An 11,669-nucleotide genomic window follows, 5' to 3' on the forward strand; every position below is an offset into this window, starting at 1 on the left:
AGATCCCTACTACCTCACCTAGATTAAGATCCCCAAGGAGAGGAAGCAGGGGCTCCCACCAACAGGACCTGGACTGAGCAGGCCAGAATATTGTCTGGTCACAGTTTTCCCCATTGCAGTATAGTGAAACGAATTTTCAGGCTCCTCCAAATGACCTGTGAATTGAACATTCATCATGATTCCCTCGAACAAAGCTTTCGTGAAGCTTAGACTTTGTTCTTTATAGACTATTTGTTCTGATTTGTTTGCGGGGAGGTTAACAAGAATTCATCCTCTTTTCTTGTGGGATGTTTGTGCATCTTCACATTACCCATTTGTTCATCCCACACTGTCCAGTGCATTTCCTCAGCAGTTTTCTAACAAAAAAACTCAGAGGTCCCCCCCCCTCGGGTGATAGATAGTGCTTTAATCTACTTTAATTGCACAAATCTACATTTTCAGTATCCACTTGACTTCCTCCTGCAAAATATTGACAGTCTGGAAATGACCTCTATTTAAAATATAGTCATAAATTGGAACATAGTAGCTCAGACTTCTGAAAAGTTCTAGTGTGGAGGGCAAGCATAGCTCTTCAGCTCAGCGATAGAGCACTTGCTTTGTCTCTAGGCAGGGCTGGGAAACCTCCTTCCTAAAACCCTGGGAAGCCAACAGTGCTGGTGGACCAATAGTCTGATTTGGTACAATACAGCTTCCTGTGTTGACAATGCCTGCAATGAAGCAAGCAATGGGCATTATTCACTGGGTTTTTTGTTTGCTGCAAATCACATTGAAATGAGTGGGAGGTGTGCAAAGGAATGGTTGCAATGGGCTGCGTCAACACCCTATCTCATATATTGCAAGTGCAAACATCGTAGAAATCTGGAAAAGTAACATGTGGTGTGTTTTGTAAATAGGCAAGAGAGGAATTCTGTGTGTTTCCTCCCTCCCCCTTTCTTGGTCTGAAAAAGAAGAAAGGAAAGCTGGCTGAATAATGAAACAATAGTGCTGCCTTCCCTTTCCAGGACAAGGTATAGGAAGGACTATGTGGGGAAGATTAGTTCACACACACACACCATTCTCAGCATCTGAATGTGCTTGAATAGCAGCTTTTAATTTCAGACAGTTTACACATCTTAAAATGTGGGTCTGATTGTAATGCTGCCGTAGCCTAGAAAATATGTCAGGTCCCATAATGTAGCTTTCCTCCTCCAAAGTGTAACTGCCAATAAAGTTGTCGCAATTCCCAGTGGATGAATTAAGTTAAGTCTTTATTCTTCCAAGAAAGCCTCCCGCATGACCCTGTTGGTGAACGCAGGCATGTTCAAAGCGCAGGTCAACAACTAGGGCTGGGTGTTATGTTAGAGAGGGTGAATCGGCTGCCTCAGGCAGCAAAACATGAGTGTCACAAAAGGACAGCAAATTGTACCTGATTTAATTTCTTATTATTGTATTTTTGTGTTTGGAGAGGTGCTTTGTGGGATTTTCTGCTTCGGAATAACTTGTGTGGCCTTGGGTATTACGCACCTTGACTCGGTGGAGAGATGGGATGCTGTTTGTTCTTCTGCCTCAGGCAGCAAAATGTCTTGGGCAAGCTCTGCTAAAAACCCATCTCATTTCACTTTGCTGTGGACTAAAAGGTACCCTGGGGCAAAAGAAGATGAAGATTGGATTACAGCAAAGCTACTGACTTGGCAGTGGATATTTACTAGGATGGGGAGCAAACCTCAGGGGAGAGTCCACAATGAGGTAGGAAGAAACATGAGTCTGGAGCTGGAACGAAACTAAAGCTTTGGAGCTGAGTCTTGCGCTTTTCATTTGGAATCAGGATAGGGTGTGAACTGAAGCTGTGGCAAGGTAACAGAACCTTCCAATAAGTTGATATTATGCCCAACAGTACTGACTTTGAATGCCTCTTTATTCTGTTTAATGGGACCTTTAAAATAAACTTTAATTTAATCCAAAGTTTTTGAGCTTGAGCTTGGTGCTGCCTGCCCGCCCAGAGTCCTGATCCCTGCTCTACTTGCACAGATGCAGGCAGGTCTGGAAGTTCCCCAAGACTGATGTGCTGCTTAGTAATAATTTTAAAAACTTACATATCTGAACCTTTTACATCAGGCTTCCTCAACCTCGGTCCTCCAGATGTTTTTGGCCTACAACTCCCATTATCCCTAGCTAGCAGGACCAGTGGTCAGGGATGATGGGAAGTGTAGTCTCAAAACATCTGGAGGGTCAAGGTTGAGGAAGCCTGATTTACATAAAATAGTGTAATAATGCAATATTAAAAATACTTAGATCAATTTACATCAGAAGAATGTTACCTCAAATGGTAAAACCCTCCTTTGCAGTGGGTAAGAAATCCAATAAACAAGATATATAAAGCATTGGTTTTAAAAATAGTAATAAAAGCAGACCTGAAAAGCATTAGATGTAAGTAAATTATAAAAACACAGATAAAACAGAGTTTTGAAAACAAATATAAGCAATTAATTTACATGCCTGGGTATTTTAGCAGGCATCAAAAGCAATACAATGAAGGCCTGATATTAACAGGCAGGCTGTTCCAGAGCAGAGGTGCTGCCACACCAAACGACCAATTTCTTGCAAGTTTAAAATGAGTATGACACGACAGTGCAAGTCCTGCAGACTGAGCCAGTTGTGTGAGCACATAGAGCGAAAATGGGTCTGGCTTGCCTTTGCAGATGTTAACATTTTGGTTCTGGTGGCATCGTTCTGACTCCATTGCTACAGCTATTGGGGATTATTAATAGGCTGTTATTGTATACAAGAGGCACTGGCATTTGTCATGAAATAAAAAGCTGCATAGCTTTCCCTATAAGAACAACATTGGAGCCAGAACCTGCCAGCGATGACAGCAGATGCCTGAGCATAAGGAGACAGTCAGCAAGTATTTGCGCATGTCAAGAGAGCGGGGTGTGTGTGTGTGTGTGTGGTGGTCAGTGCCTTTGCATAAGCAAGAAAAAGCAGGAGTGGCCATTCGTGAAGGATTGGTTCGCTCATTTAGGGTCAGGTTTTACAAGCCACCCAACCGAGTAAGCCAAAAAGCAGCCCTGTTTTGCACTGGGACCACAATATGTGTGTGTGTTAGAGAGAGAGAAGGAAGGAAAGTGTGATGGCCTGGGATTCGGACTCAGAGGTTGAACATGAGGAATCCCAGCCTGCACAGGAGTCCCCGCCTCCAGAACCAGCTGAGCCGGGACTGGGGCCTGAGCTTGAAGGGTCCTCACCTGTGCTGGATCCTCAGGTGCAGGCACCAGCTGAGTCTGCTCTGGCCCCTTGCCTGCAGGTGCTCCACTCTCAGCCCTGTCAGGGGAAGCTGAGGTTGCCTCTGGGTCCGGTAACCCTCCAGCCTCTCCTAGCCTGTTCCTGCCTGCATCCTGTCCTGCTTTTCTGCCAGAGTTCCTGACCCCACCCGACTCCCCGCCTTGGACCCAGCTACAGCTTTGATGGATAGCCTCCATACTGCACCATCGACCTCAGACTGGACTCGGACCTCACCTCTCGGTTAGCCCCCGGGACCAGCACAGAAAGAGAAATTATTTGTCCCTACATCAATTCCCAGATGCAAGTCACCCCATCCTGAAGCCACTGGCGGAAGAAGAGGGGGGCAGGGGGAGCGCACCGCCCCCAGCACAATGATCCCTGTGTGGTGCCATCATGGCTGACCCCCCCGCACTGGGCACCACGCCCCTGCAGGCGGAGCACCACAGCCCCAGGACGTGTGCCAGCCACGCCCCCGCCTGCTCTCCACCCCCCCGGTGCCGGAGCATGAAGTTCTGCCACTGCCTGAAGCTGCTGTTAACTGCAGCGGCAAAAACATACGGAAAGGAGTTCTTCATAGATAGCATAATACACTGAGAGCTGGTGGTAGTGGAAGGGGTCCCCTGCTCAGGATAATGCTACCACAGCAGGCCCATATCGGAACAGATAGTAAAGATAGTAAACTTTTGGTAATAATAATGACAACAGTTAAGTTTTAATGTAGCAAAATAATACCAGTCAGAATCATTTTTAAAAGTAGTTCATTTGTTTATTATACTATTTATATGCTAGCTTTGGGGACATCATGGCCAATCAAAGCAGAGTATTATAAAAGCACAATCAGTACCCATCATTTAGCACAGATAACGGCAGAACAGTAAAAATTATTGTAAAATATAGGCTAGTTAAAACAAATAAGGGAAACCAGTATAACTATTGGAACCATATTCCATCAAGTAGTTTCCTGGAACAGTTATTCCAATACAGTATGTAGGAAGGAAGAAAGAAATGGAAGACACATACTATGCTGTCCATGCAATAGCAATGAGGCTCCTCTTCATGTAAAAGTATTGTTATAAGTTTTTTTGGGGGGAGGGTCTGTCTGGATGATATCTGTGGGTGCCTTCCAGGCCTGTGATCCTGTACCCAGTGAGGTTAAGAAACTAGTGTAAGAGGCTGCTGAACCAGTCAGACAAGTTTCTTGGTAACTGGCCTTAGATGGCCAGTTAAGTCCCACCATTTACATGTCCAAAGAGGTTGGACAGGAGTTGCCCTGTTGCTATAGAGACAAATTGGTGGACCTTTCCCCATTTCATGTGGCTGAATGCCATGTCATCCTAGGATGGAGAGCAATAGGTCCAAGAGGAGCTGTGTGGGTGTGAGTTTCAGCTGACACTGGAAGCTGGAGACACAGGCTGGTCTTGCTCTATGCTGGACCCAGAGCTGAGACTCCTGAGAGATCTAGTGGGAGGCAAGATCTGTTGGAGTCTTAATACTGTGAGCCCTTCTGTCCTAGGCCCAGGTTGTATATAGGTGTAAATAAAATCACATATGCTATCACTGTCTCCATTGACCTTCATTGCAAGGAACCTGAATCCTGGATAAGCACAGGAACCTTGGAGTCTCTTGCACCGCAGCAGGGTCTGTGAGAGGGTGGGATCCAGTTCAATGCACTGAATCCTTTATTGCTTTCCTTGTACTATCACTACAGGAGAGAGAGGCTGGGAGGTTGGGGAATGGCAAGTGATTGCAGGCAAATGTGGCAGCTTCAGGCTGCTGCCTGCACCCTGCCTGCCCACATAGAGAGGCTAGGCAGCCTCTGCTGTAAATTCTATAAATACCTTTGAACATAAAGCCAGTGGAAATCTTTTTGTGAAGTTAAACATCTGTAAATGATCAACTTACATTTTCAAGATTATCTGGAGGTTACAGTTCTTTAAAATCTCTTTGGAAGGGAGTCGCAAGCTCAATCGCTAAGCCCGTAACAAGCTTTTGCTGGAATATACTAGCATGGGGTGGCTTGCGGGGATGAAGGCAGACATTAATGGACATGAGGTTGGCAGTTAAGAATTAACTGGAAAGTAGCCAGGTTTGGTGGCCCTGGAAATAAGACGGCAGTGTTGTGACTATCATTCGATACACAAATATGAGAAAAGTCTCAAACAGTAGTTGCTAGAATCCAGGGGAGACCAGCACTAGAGGCAGATTTAGGGCAGTGGTACGGTTGCACCAGGTGGGCAGCCAAGGAGGGCACCTTCTCAAAGCCTGGTAAGCCCTTCCCGGGCTTTGGGAAGGAGACATGAGGGCTTTGACAGGGTCCTAGAGTCCTTCCACCTCCTTCTCAAAGCCTGGTAAGTGCTTACCCAACTTTGGGAAGGAGGTGGAAGGGCTCTAGGACCCTGCCAGAGCCTCACGAGGGCTCAGGGGAGGGCATCAAATGGCCAGACGGCTTATTACCAAAGTTTGCCCTGCCACCACAGTGCTGTGGTGCTGTGAAGCTGTCCTCCTGACACTGTCTGAACAGTGCAGGGGCTTGGAAGAGGCAAGGTCAAGGCAGGCACATTGACGGGAGTGTTGAATTGTCACTAGTGGTTTGCCCACACAGCTCCAACCTCATTGCCACTCTGCCCCACATGTACACCATCAAGGCACGTTTGCTTTGATTCAGTGGTAAAGAGCTGGTTTCCCTGGGGGAAAGCAGTGGGACAAGGGAAAGTGTGGGCAAGCCCTGTGTCAGGAAGAGGGTGGCTTCTCAGCACCACCTCCCTAGCCTGGCCACTCTTGTTAGGTCAACGTTCAGCCTGCATGCACACTACCCGTTTACAAAACAAGCCAGAACACATAAATAAAATACAGCAAATAATACACAAAAAGAGTGAAAACACTGATTGCATTTCATTCCCATGCACTCCCCAGTACCCAAGAGCATGGATTTTCTAGATGGACATAAGCATATATGTACACATAAATCCAGACCCAGATGTGTATAGGTCATGCGTACCTGTGTACTGCCCTGGCAACTCCACATCACGCGGGTTTATCAAAAATAATTTGTGAAGCTATCAGAACTTTCATACTTGATTCCAAGTGTTTCTGTGGAGTTGTGGGATAAATAGGAGGCACATGCTGGAAAAGGGCATTGAGTCCATTTCTCTGAGCCCAAGTAGGGTCCCTCGGTGGTGGAGCATGAGACACCAGTTCAATTCAGTTTTGCAGGCAAACGCCATTGAGAAATAGCCTTCCCAATGGTTAACTATATATGCACAGGTCATCTCCACCAGGAGCTGTGCTTTCAGTCCTGTGGATCTAATTCTGTAGAATTCCCTGTTGGAACTTCTGGTACTTGGTAAAGACTTAAAAAATCCCCCAAAATAAAACAGCAGCAGGCATTTTCGGGATGTTTTCCCCACCCTAATTAATTTTAACTGACTTTACGCTATACAGTGGTACCTCGCAAGACGAATGCCTCGCAAGACAAAAAACTCGCTAGACGAAAGGTTTTTCCGTTTTCGATTTGCCTCGCAAGACGAATTTCCCCTATGGGCTTGCTTCGCAAGACAAAAACGTCTCGCGACTTTTTTTCTTTGACTAAAAACAAAGACATGTTTTGTTTATAAAGTTAATTTATTTTCCCTTAAATTTTTGAACTGCTCTTTACAGTATGTGTGACTTTAAAGAGCAGTTAATAAACTGTTGTTGTACGAAATTTGGCTTTGTTTGGACTTTTTTTGACCATAGGAACACATTAATTGATTTTCAATGCATTCCTATGGGATTTCGTGATTCGCAAGACGAAAAATTCGCTAGACGACAAAAATTGCGGAACGAATTAATTTCGTCTTGCGGGGCACCACTGTAGCCCTCCTGTATTCCTAGTGTATACGGCTTAATGCTTGAGGTATTAAGCAGCACCTGATTTTTAAAAATAAATAACTGTTGGCATAACTGAGTGGTTATATATTGTTCTTGATGAGAACAACAACAACAAATTAAATGCCTTAAAATAAAAGGGATATAAGAAGGCAGATAGTGCTGTATTGGCATGGACACGGTTTCCTTCTGAAACTCAGCTCAAAGCTTGGGAAAAGGAAAACGTGTAAACTTTAGGATGGAAGGAATCTTGTGACTTGAGTTCCCCAGCTTTATTTATTTTTCTATTTCAGGATCTTTTGTTTTGTAGATTTTGGACAGGATCCAGAATAGAAATCCTAGAATACCAATGCATCTTTTTTTTGTATGTGTCGCATATCTGCCAGATGCAAAACAGGAAGCAGAAGGTGGTGTGAACCTTTAGTAAAGCTCGATTTCACAAATTCCCCAGGAATTTCAGGTCCTTGACAGATTTCACCCATTACTAATACTTGCTTAATTATACAACATTCAGATAGGATAGAATAAGACCATTAAAACAATCTACCCAATTTAGTGAGATTAAGTCTGCAATCTTACACAATTCTCTGATTTTGGAGTAAGTGCCATTGAATTCCGTGTGATTTATTTCTAAGTTAGTGCGCACAGCATGGCATTATAAGGGTGTGACAAATCTATTTTCTATTATAGTAGCTACCAGGCTCTTCTTGGCTTTAAATTTCCCAGATTGCACTTTTGGAGAGAAACATCACCTTGACCGACATTTGAAGAACAAGTCATTGAAAGTTAATTAAATTGTCAGTTGAGGTTTCATGTAATACGTTATAATACAGTGGTACCTTGGAAGTTGAATGGAATCCGTTCCGAAAGCTCCTGCAGCCAATTGGAAGCCATGATGGTTGTTTGGGTTCCAAAGAATGTTCACAAACCGGAACAATCACTTCTGGGTTTGCAACGTTCGGGAGCCAAAACATTTGACTGGCAAGGCGTTTGACTTCCAAGGTACGAATGTACTAGGTTTCTCAGTGAGAGCAAGTGTGGTGTATTGGTCAGAGTGTTGGACTAAGGCCTGGGAGATGGAGGTTCCAGTCCCCACTCAGTCATGAGACTCACTGGATGGCCTGAGCCAGTCACTGTCTCTCAGCAGAACCTACACCACAGGGTTGTTGTGAGGATAAAATGGGGAGAGGAAGAACCACATGTGCCACCCTGAATCCCTTGGAAAATAAGGTAAGGACAATAAAAACATATACATAAATGAAGACTAAAGCATTTCATAAGCACATAGGGCAGTCTTTCCCGACATGGTGCCCTCTAGCTGTTTTGGACTACAACTTCCTATCAGCCCCGGCCAGCATGGTTGTACTGAATGGGACTGATGGGAATTGCAGTCCAAACATCTGAAACACATCATGTTAGGGGAACATCATATGAAACTGCCTCATACTGGATCGGACCATTGGTTCCATCTAGCTCACCACTGCTGAAAATGGCTGACAGTGGCTCTCCAAAGTTTTAGGCAGAGGACCCCCTCTGTTGCCCTTCCTGGGGATGTTGGAGAATTCCAACATGGACTCTTCTGCATGCAAAGTACCGGTAGATGCTCTGCCACTGAGCTGCAACAATTCTCCAAAGATTGGTGAATGGTGATATATGACCTAATAATCAACCCCAGCACTGAGGTGCCTTGAAAATGTGGATCTTGGAGTATAATATCACTTGTTCTTAGCTATGATAACTAGATTGTTTTGAGAGGCAGTATGCCAAAGGTCAATAGGCAGTCGTAGAGATATGGCAGTGTTGCCTCCTTGCATGGTGTTCTCTTTTTTAACTTGAGCCCACAGCAAACCAAGTGGTGACCTTGAAAAATGTCAGGCAGGGAGTCAGTCTGCTACCAAGGGAATTGCAACAGCCACACTAGCCAAGGAGACCTCCATGCAGATGATACCCAACCAGCAATTCCCTGGGCACTTCTAGACTGTTGCTTTTTGGGTGGGATTCAATCATAAACCAACAAATTCTGGTTACACGGTTATAGTTGACTGGCAGCTCTTGTAGATCTAATTGGAAAGCAATGGAGAAATGCACTGGAAAATGTGGGGGAACATTTGCTTGATGCAATGTTGTCTAGCTCTAGCCTCCCCATAAACAAGAATGAATGCTCATTAAATAGTCTACATTATCTAATCTCCCTGGAAACGTATCTGGATGACTGTTCAATAAACAGATCATCTGGAAGCAGCCCTTGCTGAAGCTTCCGAGTCAGCCATGCTCAGTGAATGGAGAAACTATGAGACCTGTGTTTGCAGATTACAGGTGTTTCCCCTCCCATCCACTGTGTCATGAATCCCAAGATGACTTGTTGGAAGGACTGGTCAAAGGGTGAAGAGTCGAAGAGTCTGGAGAATGCTAAGCTTGATGCTGGGGAGGGGCCAACTAACCTAGAATCATAGAATCATAGAGTTGGAAGAGACCACAAGGGCCATCGAGTCCAACCCCCTGCCAAGCAGGAAACACCATCAGAGCACTCCTGACATATGGTTGTCAAGCCTCTGCTTAAAGACCTCCAAAGTAGGAGACTCCACCACACTCCTTGGCAGCAAATTCCACTGTCGAACAGCTCTTACTGTCAGGAAGTTCTTCCTAATGTTTAGGTGGAATCTTCTTTCTTGTAGTTTGGATCCATTGCTCCGTGTCCGCTTCTCTGGAGCAGCAGAAAACAACCTTTCTCCCTCCTCTATATGACATCCTTTTATATATTTGAACATGGCTATCATATCACCCCTTAACCTCCTCTTCTCCAGGCTAAACATGCCCAGCTCCCTTAGCCGTTCCTCATAAGGCATCGTTTCCAGGCCTTTGACCATTTTGGTTTCCCTCCTCTGGACACCTCTGGAACCTGGCAGATGTTCCCTCCATGCAGGTGCTGGGTGTCTCTGCAGAAGATGGAAAGCTACATAAACCAGTCCCTGCCTTGCCTCCTGCAAGAGGGATGTCCCTGGCAACTGGGGAGGTGGACAAATAGTTGGCTGGGCAGACCCACCTTCTGTCTCTAAGGACACACCTGGGGCTGGATGGTTGAGGGGGCTTCCATCACTGTCCTGCATCCACCACTTAAGGTGGGTACCTTACTCTGCCTAATGTTAGGGATGGCACTGCTTCTCTTGTAATTCAGTTGCTCCAGTGCTTAAACATAAATTGTGACGTGTGCACACAAAAGCTATATAGCATTCTAGCCTTACATAGAAGATCCTAAGACACTAAGTGCCTAGCTTGGAAGTTTCAATGGTGTCCATTAAATTCTGTGCCCAGCCAAGAGCCACATTATTCTAATGTCAGGATTTGAAGGTAGGATAGGAAGAAAAAATAAATGAAAATTAAGAATAGAAGACAAAAAGAAATCTGCTGCTTGTAGCTGAAAATGGAACTTTACTCAATAGCCTTTTCCTTAACTTTTCCACTGTAAGGGATTTATAATTACCATGTCTTGTTATGATATCCTGTAATCCAGACATGATTGTTAAAATTACAGCATCCTTTGCAATTTTGTACATTAAAGTAGGAAACAGCTAGCATTATCTTCTTGGAAACCTCAAACAATATAATTTTAGGGACTAGCAACTTTGTTGCAGTGCCAGCAGCTTTAAAACCACAAGGTCACAGAGGTCAAAATTAAATTCACTTATGCAGTATTTTGAATCTAAAAATCAATTTTAAACTCCATCGTCATCATGATTATCATCCATATTTGATCTACATTTTTCCTTTGGCCAACAAAGATTATCCTTATAATCCATCAAGCCCAATGTTTTAATGTTCATACCAAAGGGTTGTGAAGTGACTCTGCAAGCGGGCATATACTGAAATGTTACATCAGGGATGGGGAACATGTGGTCCTCCAGATGTTGCTGGATTCCACCTCCCATCATCCTTGCTCAGTGCTCATGTTGGCTGCGTCTGCTAGGAATTGGATTCCAACAACATCTGGAGGGTCACAGGCTCCCATGACACCACCCCTGTGTTACACTGAAGTAGCTTATTCATGTAAGTATTTATATTTTTTCTCATGGCATGGATTCTTTTATTGTTCTTATTGAGTGCTTACATTATTATTTGATAAGAGTAATGTTAGTTGAAGTTATGAAATATGTTTATTTAAGTAAATGTATATATTACCAAAACACCAACATACATATGGCTGTATTTTTTTTTAGGAAGGACAGTTAAGTACACCAAGTGTATACTTCCTGAAAAGGTTAATCTCTCGTTTTTCTGCTCTTTTTATTTACTTATTTAACAAGAAAATATAAGAAAACATTATAAGAAAACCCAAGCCATAGCACCATCTCTTACAGTCCATCACACATATAAGGTCACAAAAAACAGAGAGATAAAAATTATTATGTCTCTTTCTCTTTTTATCCCAAGATGAAAAAGGTTTATCTTTAAAGTTTTCTTTTTAATTATTTGGAAATTCAAAATGTTGAATAGTTCCTGTTACAGTAAGAGCAGAGACAACATACCTCAAAACAAACAGTTAA

Source organism: Podarcis liolepis, assembly GCF_965112155.1.
Source record: "Podarcis liolepis genome assembly, chromosome: 10".
In the NCBI taxonomy this organism is placed as follows: domain Eukaryota; kingdom Metazoa; phylum Chordata; class Lepidosauria; order Squamata; family Lacertidae; genus Podarcis; species Podarcis liolepis.